The following is a 12,870-nucleotide window of genomic DNA, read 5'->3' as shown; positions in this document are numbered from 1 at the left end:
CAGAGCAGAAAATTGTGAGCGTTGAGCAAAACAGAAAACAGAGCCCTTTTCTAAATTTAGCAGTGTCATATGACCCTACTCGTCTTTGTACTCAGAGCATTAAGGTATTAGCCACATTGCTTCATGGGTGCCGCGAATAATTACTCTAGGAAAAGAGGAGCATGACCAACCAGCACAGAGATAAGTGTTGGGCTTCTGTCTGTCCTTTTTGATCTAAGGAAATAGACTTTTTAGAATGCTGTTGGGACGTCCCACATGACAGCTTGTCATTTGGGTAAACTTTCCCACTGCACACAGAAAAACATTTCTTCCATCTCTTTGGTTTTATTTTTATACATCTTTTCAGAGCAGCCCATGTTTCAATGCTTTTCACATAGATTTTTTTTTTTTTTTCCGTTTGTTCCTTTAACTGCGAGATCTCAGACGGAGGCGAATTCACTTTTGTCGTCATGATCCCTCGTGCCAACATTAGATAGCTTTCAGGAGATCGGTAATTAATCTCTGAATGTGGTGTTCTGTTTGTTTTACTTTTAAAGGATTGTTTAGAGGGCAATTGGGACATGGATCCTTACAGCTTTTATTTATTTATTTGTGTGTTTAAAGAAAAATTCTTTTTTTTAAGAGCATTTCAGGTTTACTGCAGTTCTGGAACTTTCTTTTTTTTTTTATTTCAAGTTTTCACTTGAATTCTAGCAAAGACTGGAACTTTCAGTTAAGGATGAAGTTGGGAATGAGTGTCTCGAGAGCTATCACTGCCTTTAGACGTGTTTATCTACAAACTAAAATTCTTAAAATGCCATTTCTGGTTTGCAGAAGGTGGACCTTTCTAACCAAGCGAAGGTTTGCAAAGCCCTGGTTAGGAAGGAAGACTTGCTTCTACAGCCGTGGGGGCAGGGAGGAACTGATACATGGGAGAATTGAGTAAAGGCCTAGCCCAGCTTTGGGGGAAAAGCAGTGGCTCTCTCACGGTATCAGCCTCTAGAAGGGGGAAATTTTTTACCCTCTGGGCCTGCAGGAGGGAAGGAGGAGGAGGAAGTAACTAGGATTGTCCCATACTTGAAGGAAGCAGAAACCTCAGCTGGTTGCTAAAAATTCAAATAAAAAGAAAAAATGTATCTCAGGCATATAGAAAGCTGTGGACCAGAATTGAGAATTTGGTTTTGGGGTTCTGGTGTTTCTACCTGGAAACTTGTCACCCTGTTTCCTTAACCAGCCTTTAAATATATTAAATAATGATGCCCACTGATCAGTTTTAGATGTCCTTTATAAAATCCATTTTCTCATATATCTTTCACTATATAGTGATTTTTTTAACACTCAGAATGTATTGAGATTATCATATAGTTTTTTTTTTAAGATTTTATTTATTTATTTGATAGACAGATCGTAAGTAGGCAGAGGGGCAGGCAGAGAGAAAGAGAAGGGAGGAAGCAGGCTCCCTGCTGAGCAGAGAGCCTGATAAGGGGCTTGATCCCAGGACCCCGAGATCATGACCTGAGCTGAAGACAGAGGCTTTAACCCACTGAACCACCCAGATGCCCTGATTATCATATAGTTTAAGCTATTTTTTTAAACTATTCCTGAAAACCAAAAGTCTCTCAATTTTAAAAAAATATATATTCTTTCTTTTTTTTTTTTCCTTCATAATCTCTATGCCCAAGGTGGGGCTTGAACTTACCACCACCCCAAGATCCAGAGTTCCGGAAGCTACCAATGGAGCCAGCCGGAAGCGCCCTAAGTACCCCTCTTTTCAAAACCACCCTCCTGAAGTTAGATTAAAAGTTGAGTTGGTCTCTGTGACCTTTACTTGTCTTAAAACAAAAATAAAATTAAACAAACTGCTGTTTTGGAATGTCCCTTGCAAACTGATAAATTATAACTTTATCAGCTTCCCCAGAGGCCTTCAGAACGAAAGGAAAAAAAAAAAGTTCAGCTCTGTTCATTTGCTCTGTAAATTCATCCTAAAAGGTAGCATTCCTGGCTGTGTATTCTGTTCACAGGGCAGTAGACACACTTTCCTTTTCAACTGGCTGAGGCTCCTCGGTGCAAGGGAAGTCGGGGCAGTGGGCAAGCAAACTTGGCCCAGGAAAGGCCCAGGGGCAGGGCTAACTCCCTCGGGAGCAGAGCCGTTGGCTGCTGCTGGGGGCCTGGAGTGATCCAGAGCTCAGTCCCAAAATTCAGGAAGCAGTTGATCCATTCCCAAGAGTTGTCTTCCAGAAAACTCCTGCTTCTAAATATGGAAGCTTCCTTTGTTTCTCCCTGCTTGCTTGTGCACACACCATTTTCCAGTCTGTGACCGACTGCTCCTCTCTCTCCCTCCCTCTCCCGGAAAATTCCCGTCTCTTAATAATCCAGAGTACTTGAAAGCCCATGAATGCTCAAGAGGGTTTTGTACCTTATAAAATGTCTAGCATGTCAAGAAGGGAAGAGTTCCTCCAATGACATTATCTATGGATATTTTCTGCCTCTTTTTAAAAATCTCCCTGAGTCCTACTCCTCACTACAGGTCTGATTAATTTCTGGGATCACAAGTTTACTCAGGAACCACACTCCACTGGCAGTGAACTATCTTTAGGAGATGAATTCACTAAAATTCACTGTTTGGCTCCTCGGATTGGCCCCTGCTGCAGCGTTTTCCCTTCTAATAATATCTAGATCTTTCCACCTTTGCACTACAGGAATGAGGTGGGTTTTTAAAAGACTCGCTCTTTTCCCTTATTTCTCTAATCATTTTCATTTTATCTCAAAAATGGAGAATTACAAATCTCCAGAAACATCTGGCTTTCCTTTTCTTCTTATATAGTTAATAGGTCAGAAAACCCACGGGGAGTAGTAGGAAGTGGATACATTAGACACACATTTTAACAATTCTGTCACATGCAAATCATTGTAGAACTTTTCACTGAAGTGTTATATTTTCATGTATATATAATGTATATTGATGTGTGTTTATGGACATATAAATACTTAGGCTCAATGAAGTTATTGAGAGAGCCACCTAAAATCAAAATACTAAAACCACAGCACTTGAGAATTGGAAATCATACAATTTTGTTTATCCCAGTGCTTTAGTTATACGAAGGGAAATTTAGGCTGAGGAAAGCTGTTTCACTAGCCTTACAGTCTTTGGATTCTGGTTCTGACTTTGCCTTATCATTTTACACTGATTCCCTATGACCTTTTGTTTCCTCATCTGTAAAATGGGTGCATCGGGAGACACTCTCTTACACTATATATCGTGTCTGATTCTGCAAGCATAGGATCTGGATCACATAGAAGAGGTCATCCAGGACTCCCTGTTACTAGTCAGTCTACCTCTTCCCCCGTGGCTCAACTTAATTTGGCCCTGGACAGGCATTAGCCCCCCTTCACTAAAGGGTTGGGTTCTGGCAGCTGGAGTTTCCTGCCTGTTGGGGTTTGTATATTTTCGCCAGCCTTTGACTCAGAAACGTCCAATTCAAGTCGATTCCCTCAGTGCAAGTGGCAGCAGATACTAGAATATCCAGAATTGTCAGAATCTTGTTTCCTGCTTCACCCGGCCTCCCTGTCTCTGTCTTGCATGGCTCTCAGCTTTGCCAGAACTGGCCCGTTGTACTTTGGGGATTCCTTCCACCACTCATCATTTCAGGCTGAACATGAAGGATTTATCCAGCAAAAGTTAATAAAATTGACTGTGGTCTCTGAAGAAGGGATAGTTTGTCAAAGCTCTATCTTCAAACTAATTGAATATATTTCTCATGAATTGTGATGAATGCCAGGTAATTTCAGAGGATGGCTTTTGCTAATTAATAAATCAATCACCTTGACTCATTTTGGCAGACTAAACTTTAAAAGTTCACTGCTGCCTTGTTCAAAACCAGGATCCCATCCGTACCTAGTTTAGTGGTTTAATGTAATTCTTAAGAAAGCAAGCAGATTGAGCAATACTTTAATTCAGAAACAAGTTGCTCAATGTGTGTCCGCGGAAAATAACAAGCCTGAGAAGGGGAAACTATAAAACACAGGCAGGCCGCTAATGTATTCCTGCTTCTTGATTGATTTCACATTTACAACAAAGCTCGCATTATTATAAAGGATTTGGAAAGGTCAGCTGGAAGCATCTTTCTACCCATAGAAGGATTTCTGAAGGAGCTGAAAGCACCAAATTAACTTAAAACAACAAAATAAAGAGAAAACTTTATCTGAGTTATGGTAACACGTCTGGCTTTCAAACTCTACAGAATTTAGAAAATAAATGCAGGTGAATCGTTATTTTTTTTTTCCCCCTGCTCGCAGAAAAGTTTATTTAAAAAGGCACTGGAGTTATGGTTGCAAGAAAGGAAAATGGTTGGTGTTTTTCTTATCACATCAAAGGGGACGGACACGCCCTTTAACAGAAAGCAATTAGGGGCTGTTCAAAGCCAGAGCGAGCCTCCCTGCCGCGAATGGCAGTTGGTTCTGAAGCAGGTAATACGCACACCTAGAACCTTTCAGGGGAAAAAGAGAAACTGAGACAGAGAGGGAGAGAAAAGGAAACAGTTAATTCCATCAACCCATTCATTCAACTCAAATGACATTCGCAGGGGCTCTTCTGTTTTCTGTTTCTCGGATATTGAAAAAATTTCTCATGGAGGAACAGGTATTCCCTGAATGTCTTTTTATTCAGAAGAGAAAGGCCTGCATCCCAGGCTTGCAGGAGTTCACAACCCCACAGGAGGCTCCGAGAACCGTAATTCTGCCCTTCCAGGATATTCCCTGAAGTAGACCTCGGTGATCCTGGGCCCAGGACCCCACAAACTTTTTCTGCCCCGTGTCTCTGGGTGAGGAGAGGACGCCAGGGGTGAGAGGGCGTGAACAGCTTCCCGAGGTGGGACAGGGAAAAGGGACAGGGATGACAGGAGCTTAGAAGGATCCAGAGCCTCCAGAACATTGCTCCACACCTTCCCGGAATAGCTCGCCTTTGGAATGCAAACACAGCGTTCGCAGCCAGTCGGGGCTTCTGGGTGGATTCACTATTTTTTTTTTTTTTTTTGGCGAGGGGTGGGGGGAAGAGACAAGGAAAAGAACGAGGAAAAAGGATTTTTTTTTTAATTAAGAGGAGGCGGAGATAGAGTCCTCACAACCGCGAGGACTGGTAAGAATGTTTCTGAAGTTCCAGATCTGGGCTGAGGGAGCGCTTTCTATTCTTGGTCCCTCCACTTCCGGTTAGGTAAACCTCCTCAACCGACACCACTCCCTCAGTTTCCTAAAATCCTTTAGTCATCTTTCCTGAGGGCAGGGGATGTTCTTCCCACCTTAAACACCCACTCGTGCTAAGGGCCGTCTTTGTAAGGCAGGGACAGGACCCAGGGTGAAATTGCAAGGTTCCCAGTTAAAAAAGGGGTCAGGGAAGAACTCGCTGGATTCCTGTATGGTATAATGTTCAGGTTTTCATATCCTCAACAGTCACAGTCCTCTTTAAACGGGATCCCCATTCAGCGACTCACAGCTGTGTGACCTTGGGCAACCCTTCGCACCTCAGTTTCACCATCCATAAAATGGGTATCATGATGGTATCAAGCCCTACGCGTCATTGTGAGAAGCCCATACACTAATACATATAATAAATAAAGGCTGGCCATTGTTTTTGTGCTTATTTTCAGGTGATTTGTGAAGAAACTGCCAAGAGTGCTCATGTAGGGACCCTCTTCAGCCTAGAAATGGATTAATTAGTATGGGTCTAGAAATATATTAAAAATCAGTGATCCTTGGGCGCCTGGGTGGCTCAGTGGGTTAAGCCGCTGCCTTCGGTTCAGGTCATGATCTCAGGGTCCTGGGATCGAGTCCCGCATCGGGCTCTCTGCTCGGCAGGGAGCCTGCTTCCTCCTCTCTCTCTCTGCCTGCCTCTCTGCCTGCTTGTGATCTCTCTCTGTCAAATAAATAAATAAAATCTTTAAAAAAAAAAAATCAGTGATCCTTGAAAAAATTGATCTCACCCTTATCATGACTTACCCACGACAGGAACTTCTAACACCTTGATGTTGTTTCTATATATGAAATTCTATTTTTTTAATTTTTATTATTTTTTTCTCTTTTTAAAAAGATTTTATTTACTTATTTGTCATAGGGTGGGAGAGAGAGGGTGCACAGCAGGGAGAGCAGCAGGCAGAGGGAGAAGCAGGCTGCCCAGGGAGCTGACTGCAGGATTCGATCCCAGAGTCCTGGGATCATGATCTGAGCCAAAGGCAGATGCTTAACCGACTGCTACCTCGGCGTCCCTCTTACACCCATCTTGTCTCCCCAGGATATTGTTATTCCAGGAGAAAAGTAACAGTGTTTCCCCTGCTTCCCCCCCCACCCCCAATTTTCCTACAGTGAGCATTTAACATACAGTACCTCAAGCAAGCAGGTAAGGAAAAGTAATACTTTTCAAACCAAATGGTACATAATATTGTCTACGAAGGTAAAAGTCTGCTCTCTATGTGGGATTACAGTTGTTTCCATTCTTGAGGTTGTTGTAAGTGTGCTCCCTGTTTCTCTTACCCTTTCCAGGCAAAGATCTGTCTTAATTTTATCGGACTTTGAGAAGACCCAGGGATTGATACTGGGTAGTGGTGGTTGTTTTTGGTTGTTTTTGATTTATTGTCAAAATTTTCTGCTTTTCGGTTTGCTAAATTCCTTCTTCTATTTACGTTGTTCGATAACATCCACATTTGTATCAAGGGAAGGTATACTGAGACTCGCACTTGGGGTGGAAACCAGAGGGCTAAAACTTAAGAAAGAAAAATACACTTAGCAGATGACTTCACCCCTAACAGAAACGAAGGTTTTTTTGCGGGGGGGGGGGGGGTAGGTAGGAGGAGGAGGAGAGCGGGTTGTTTGGCCTTAAGATTTTACTTTTTCAGGTATACCTTGAAGAATGAAAAATGCAAAGAAAACACTCCAAGACTCCCTAAGCATCTGTGGTGGGGTGGGCTCACCAGCCCGGAGGACAGGAAGCAGGGAGGGGGCTGAGCAGGGCAGTGGGAGGGACCAGGGCCACTCGGCTGCTCTCTGGGGTCGCCCTGTTCTCTGCCGTTGGGTCTCCCCCGCCCACGAATTTCACCCAAGTGTGCCAGGACCTGCACCTCGCCACACGCTGCAGGGGCCACGACAACTGTGTAAAGGTTGGGGAGCACAGCCTGGCTGGAGGTTGGGGAGCACAGCCTGGCTGGAGGGAGGAAGGAGAGAGATAGGGAGGGGGGGAGAAGTGAGGGCGGGAGAGAGAGAGAGAGAGAGAGAGAGAGAGAGAGATCACGTGATTTTCTGGAACGCAGACCAGCTTCTTTACTTTGATTCTCTAGCAAACGCGCTATCTCCAAACTGCGTGGAGCGCGCGGAAAGAGTAAAGTCACGTTCCACTGGAAAGGGTCACTTCTTCTTTGATCTCCCTCATTGCTCTGAAGATTTACTCCTCTTTCAAATCAAATAATTTGTTTCTCATTCTGAGAAAAGCTTTCTAGATGTGATTTCCCTTCTGAAAGAGCCACTTTGAAGTCTTCCTGGGGCACATCCTTCCTTAAAGGGGTATGGAAAGAGGAGACAGGCCTGCGGGGAGCTGGTTTTTTTTTCTTTTTAAAAGTCACTTTCCGCATACCCTGTCTTTCCATTGAACAGTCTTGAACTGAAACCTGCCGGCTGCCAAGGAGACCATTCCAAATGCGGCTCCCCCCACCCTGGGGCTGGAACAGCCCTGCTCCCCAGGGGAGCCCCCAAACTTCTCCCTTTGGACCCAGGAGCCTGGTGAAGGTAAAGGTGAGCAGAGCCGAGGGGAAGCTGCGTTTTTCATTTTTGAGTAAAGCCACTTCCGTGGGAGGGCTCTTGGCTCTGAGTTAGCAAGGATTGCCAAATGCGTTTAGGTCTTGTCTCCCAGGACTTCAGGGTAGGGACCGCTGAAATCAGGGTTGTCTGTTTCCTGGGATGGTTCGATTTCAGGCTCCTGGGCTGGGGAGTGTCTGTTACCTGGGTCCGGCGTTGGAGCAGCTCGGTGGGCTGGGCCAGGCCGCGCACCTGCCCCACCGCACCTGCCCCACCGTGGCCCAACATGCCGACGACAAATTCAAGCCTCTCAAGTACGAAATGAGATGTGTGCACACACAGTGACCTTTAATTGTGTCTTAGAAACTCATGTCAGATCAACATGTGGTTTCACTTACTCAGGAGAGGTGATTACATTTCAAGCTGTTTTGTGTTAGTTTTCGGCATTTAAATAAAGCATTTTCTCTGTCATATATTTGATGTGGCTCAGAGAAGCTTGCTTCTTTTTTATTTTTTTCTTTCTTCCCCCCATAGATTTTGTTGTTTGATTAGTTCTTTTTGTCAAGTGAGATCAAAGATGGCTTTCCTTTCTTTAGGAGAGAGCTTTCTTAAATCAACAGAATGAATTCCATGGTAAAGAGGGATTTTATTTAAAAGATTTTGAAAAGGGAAAAGATTTCAGTGGGAGTAAAGAAACGATGGTTTTATGTCTGCATTATATTTATCTGTCAGAGAGTTCGATGAAAGCAGATACTAGGAGGGCCTGCCTGGCTTCATCCTTAGAGCATGTGACTCTTGACATATGACTCTTGAACTCGAAGTCGTGAGTTCGAGCCCCACCTTGGCTCTAGAGATTACTTAAGAAATTAAAAAAAAAAAAGAAAAAGAAAAAGGAAGTAAATTCTGTGGGATGCTGAACTTTGGATTCAGTATAGAAAGGCTTTTGCAGTCTTAGCTGGGATATTCTGGGAAATATCCACTTTACATTTTGTGATCTGGGAATATCGGGGAGCTGCCTATCTCCACTCCTGGCTTTGCCATCAAGTCCCTGCTGGCCTGCGGGTCTTTGCTCATGCCGTTGTAGCCACCAGGAATGTTCTTTCCATGCCTCTGCGAGACACTCCTTCCTATATTTCGAGAGGAAACCGGACAGTTTCCAGAAAACACGTGTGTTGTATTTACTTCTACCAAGGACCAACCATGTTATATTGAAGTGATGTGTTTACTTGTGGACCTGCCACTTCTTTGGGGTACGAAATGTGTTCCTCACCCTTAAAAATATATATTTATTTATTTATTTGAATGAGAATGAGAGAGAGAAAGCGAGCAGGGGGAGGAACAGAGGGGACGGACAAACAGATCCTGCGCTGAGTGCGGAGCCCAATGTAGGACCTGATCCCAGGACCCTGAGATCATGACTGGAGCCAAAATCGAGCGTTGGATGCTCAACTGACCGGGCCCCCCAGAAACCCCATGTTCTTCACCTTTGTTCCTCTCTCCTCCCCGTGCTCGTTGGAACTCAGCACATTCTGTCCATCTGAATGGAACAGAGACAGAATTGTGGTCAGCATTCACTTCACTATTAAAAAAAAAAGATGATTCGGATTATATCGGAGTATTTGGCAGTCCCACAGTAAATCCCATGCGTCAGATATCACAAATAGAATTCATGGACGCTCCCAGACCGCGCTTACTATGATACTCAAATGATAACGTATTTTTCTCATTTCCTATTTCCAAATATTGTTTGTTTTTTTAAGGATTTTATTTATTTATTTGACAGAGAGGGACACAGCAGCGAGAGATGAAACACAAGCCCGGGGAGCGGGCGGCGGAGAAGCCGGCTTCCTGCTGAGCAGGGAGCCCGATGCCCAACTGGATCCCAGGATCCTGGGATCATGACCGGAGCTGAAGGCAGATGCTTAACGACGGAGCCACCCAGGGGCCCTGCTCTCATTTCCTGTATTAATCCATCTTTTTAGTTTAAAATGCCTGCTCCTGGAGGGCAGGAGTTTTGTCTCATTTTCTTCCCCGCTCTATCCCTCTATTCCCAGCATTGGTGACGACACCACAAACAGTGCAGTGGCGCCAAAATTAGTTGTTGAATGAAGGAAGCAATCTAGACACCATTTCACCCACTTCCAGGCATGATGATGGGGGAAATGGAGATAGTCATCCAACTAATTCAAACCAGAGATTACTGAGTAAGTCCTGGGGATGGGGGGGACTAGAGTTAATAACACCGTATTGCATATTTGAAAGTTGCTGAGAGTAGATCTTCAAGAAGTTTGCGACACCAGAAAGAAAAATTTATAACCATGTGTGGGGACAGATGTTAACTAGACTTACTATGATCATTTCATAATATAAACAAAACCCGAATTATTATATTGTATATCTGAAATGAATATCGTGTAATAGGTCAATTATGTCTCAATTCTTTTTTAAAAAGTTTACTTTTGGGGCACCTGGGTGGCTCAGTGGGTTAAAGCCTCTGCCTTCAGCTCAGGTCACGGTCCCAGGGTCCTGGGATTGAGCCCCGCATCAGGCTCTCTGCTAGGTGGAGAGCCTGGTTCCCCCTCTCTCTCTGCCTGCTTGTGATCTCTGTCTGTCAAATAAATAAATAAAATCTTAAAAAAAAAAAGTTTACTTTCTTTTGAGTTAGCTTTCAAAGGGCTTCTGTTAGGTGGGTGGTTGATATAAGTTGTCAGTTACCCTGAATGTGAGTTTGGCTTCAGGCCCCCAAGTAGCATATCACGTGGTTGATGCCTCTTCAAGGCTCCAAACAATATATTCTTTGTTTATTCATAAAACCAGGGGTGCCTGGCTGGCTCAGTCAGTCGAATGTGAGATTCTTCTATCTCGGGATTGTGGGTTCAAGCCCCTCGCTGAGTGGAGAGATTACTTAAAAATAAAAAATCTTAAAAAAAACAAAAACCAAAAACCCCCCCAGATAATTGCCTGGGGGATAAAAAAAAACACCAAAACTATCAGGAAAAAGAATTGTTTGGTATCCTAAAGTATCGCCAAGACAACATTTTAAGATTCTGCTTTTGCTCTGATTTTGTCCCTTCGTCTTCAAAGTGTCGATGCTTCATAGAACTTTCTAGACTTGACCTTAGCCAAGAAAGGTCAAAAAGTCAGAGCCTCCAGTGTGTAGAACCCATGCTCCATAATGCCAAGAACCAGGCAGGGTGTGTTCTCTGCTGCATCCCACACTCCCTGGCCAAGGGCCTGGCACACAGTAGGCTATCAAGAACTGTGTTGATGGGGGGCCTGGTTGGCTCTGTCGCTGGAGCCCGAGACCCTTGATCTTGGGGGGTCATGAGTTTGAACCCTGCATTGGACGTAGAGATTACTTAAAAATAAAATCTTAAATGGGTGCCTGGGTGGCTCAGTTGGTTAAGCGTCTGCCTTTGGCTCAGGTCACAATCTTAATCTCAGGGTCCTGGGATCAAGCCCCACATGGGGCTCTCTGCTTAGTGGGAGGCGTCTTCTTCTCCCTCTCCCTTTGTGCTCTTTCTCTCAAATAAATAAATAAAATCTTAAAAACAAAACAAAACAAAACAAAAAACCCCTTGGGGCGCCTGGGTGCTCAGTGGTTAAAGCCTCTGCCTTCAGCTCAGGTCATGATCCCAGGGTCCTGGGATTGAGCCCGCAGGGAGCCTGCTTCCCCCCACTCCCCGCCTGCCTCTCTGTCAAATAAATAAATAAAATCTGAAAAAAAAAAACAAAACAAAAACAAAAAACAAACAAAAAAAACAAAACCCAGCCTTAAAACAACAACAACAACTGTGTTGATGAATGAATGAGTAAGTGAATGGAATAGCCCATCTCCGCAACTGTCGTGTAGTTTCAACTTTAGGCATCATTTGAGATCATGAACAGCTGTGGAAGAAATTTCCCCTGCCTTTACAGAGTAGTGGTTGAATGGCTAACCATTTAATTTGAACATCTAGGTGGCCACTTGTCTGCCCAATTAAAAGTTTCCAACCACAGTTTTGCTTGTGTACATATTACCCCTGCAATTAACCATGTGTGTAAAATACACTGGGTTTTCTGTAATAGAAGAAACAACAAGGAAACATATACCTATGGGAGAGAGGTGAGCATTAAAAAAAAAAAAAAATCATCCGAGGAGTGAAAAACAACCGGAAAAAAACGTTGTTTTTTTTTTTTTTAAACTGAAAAAATTAATGCAGAAACTAGTGCAATTAGATAATGTTTTGTATTTTGTTTTGTTTTGTTTTTTTCCTTAGAGCACAAAGCCTCTGAGAGAGGATCTAGGCCTTGGCAAAAAACACAATAATAATAAAATAAATAAATAAATAAAATTAGGGCCCATAGGCCAACGCAAGATTTGGCCATCTAAATATCTTTACTCAGTATTTTGGTTAGCTTTTTCTGCATAATGAACTGCACCAAACTGTGGTAACTTAAAAAAATTACTTTAATTTTTAAAAATTAAAAATGTATATTTTTAAAGCAGTTTTGGGGTCAGGGCAAAATTGAAAGGAAGGTCTAGAGATTTTCTGGGTATCCCCTGCTTGTACACTGCTCTTGCTCCCCCCAACCTCTACACAGCCTTTCCCCAACCATTTATTCCCTAGATCATACTCTTCTAGATTAAGTCAAACAATCTGATCCCTGTTGGACTCCCTCGTGTATCTGTGTCCAGCTGCTGAATGATGAAGGATGGCCTCCCTCCCGTGGCTGCTGCCTGTCCAGCTGGATAGTCTACGAGTCAAGGATGGCTTGTCTCTGTTCCCTATGGTCTCTCCAGTACAGTAGCTCCAAGTTCCTCCCCTGATGATCTCAAAGTCCCAAATGGCAATAAGAGGGCAATATACAAAATGCCTTGAGGCCCAGGCTTAGGGCCTGTGCCTATCACCAGGGCCTGAAGATAATGGTCACAGAGTTCTGCCATGGGGGAAAACTGGTTTAGGCAAAAGTAAATAATACAATCAGTAAATCAGCTGAGTCTGGCAGACATCAACCACTGAATGTAAACACGGGGAGAGAGCCCAGGATTGGGAGATCTAACCAAGCACGATTAGCATACAATACTTGGGCCGTCCTTACATTAAAACTTGATTTATTTATCTCCAAGTCCAA

The 12,870-nt window shown here is 43.7% G+C and overlaps 1 long non-coding RNA gene across 2 annotated transcripts; it reads left to right on the top strand.

The window, feature by feature from the left end:
- Positions 1–6,905: 6,905 nt before the first annotated feature.
- LOC131808000 (uncharacterized) lies at positions 6,906–12,076 on the top strand. Of its 2 annotated transcripts, none has more exons than XR_009344641.1 (3): positions 6,906–7,124; positions 7,615–9,005; positions 9,539–12,076. It is a non-coding gene; the product is annotated as an uncharacterized LOC131808000 (long non-coding RNA). The 2 variants fall into 2 exon arrangements; XR_009344640.1 differs by having other exon boundaries at positions 6,907–7,124; positions 7,615–7,752; positions 9,539–10,583.
- Positions 12,077–12,870: the final 794 nt, after the last annotated feature.

The sequence above is a fragment of the Mustela lutreola genome, chromosome 9 (assembly GCF_030435805.1).
Source record: "Mustela lutreola isolate mMusLut2 chromosome 9, mMusLut2.pri, whole genome shotgun sequence".
Taxonomy (NCBI): Eukaryota; Metazoa; Chordata; class Mammalia; order Carnivora; family Mustelidae; genus Mustela; species Mustela lutreola.
This window is presented reverse-complemented; position numbering and strand designations above follow the sequence as displayed.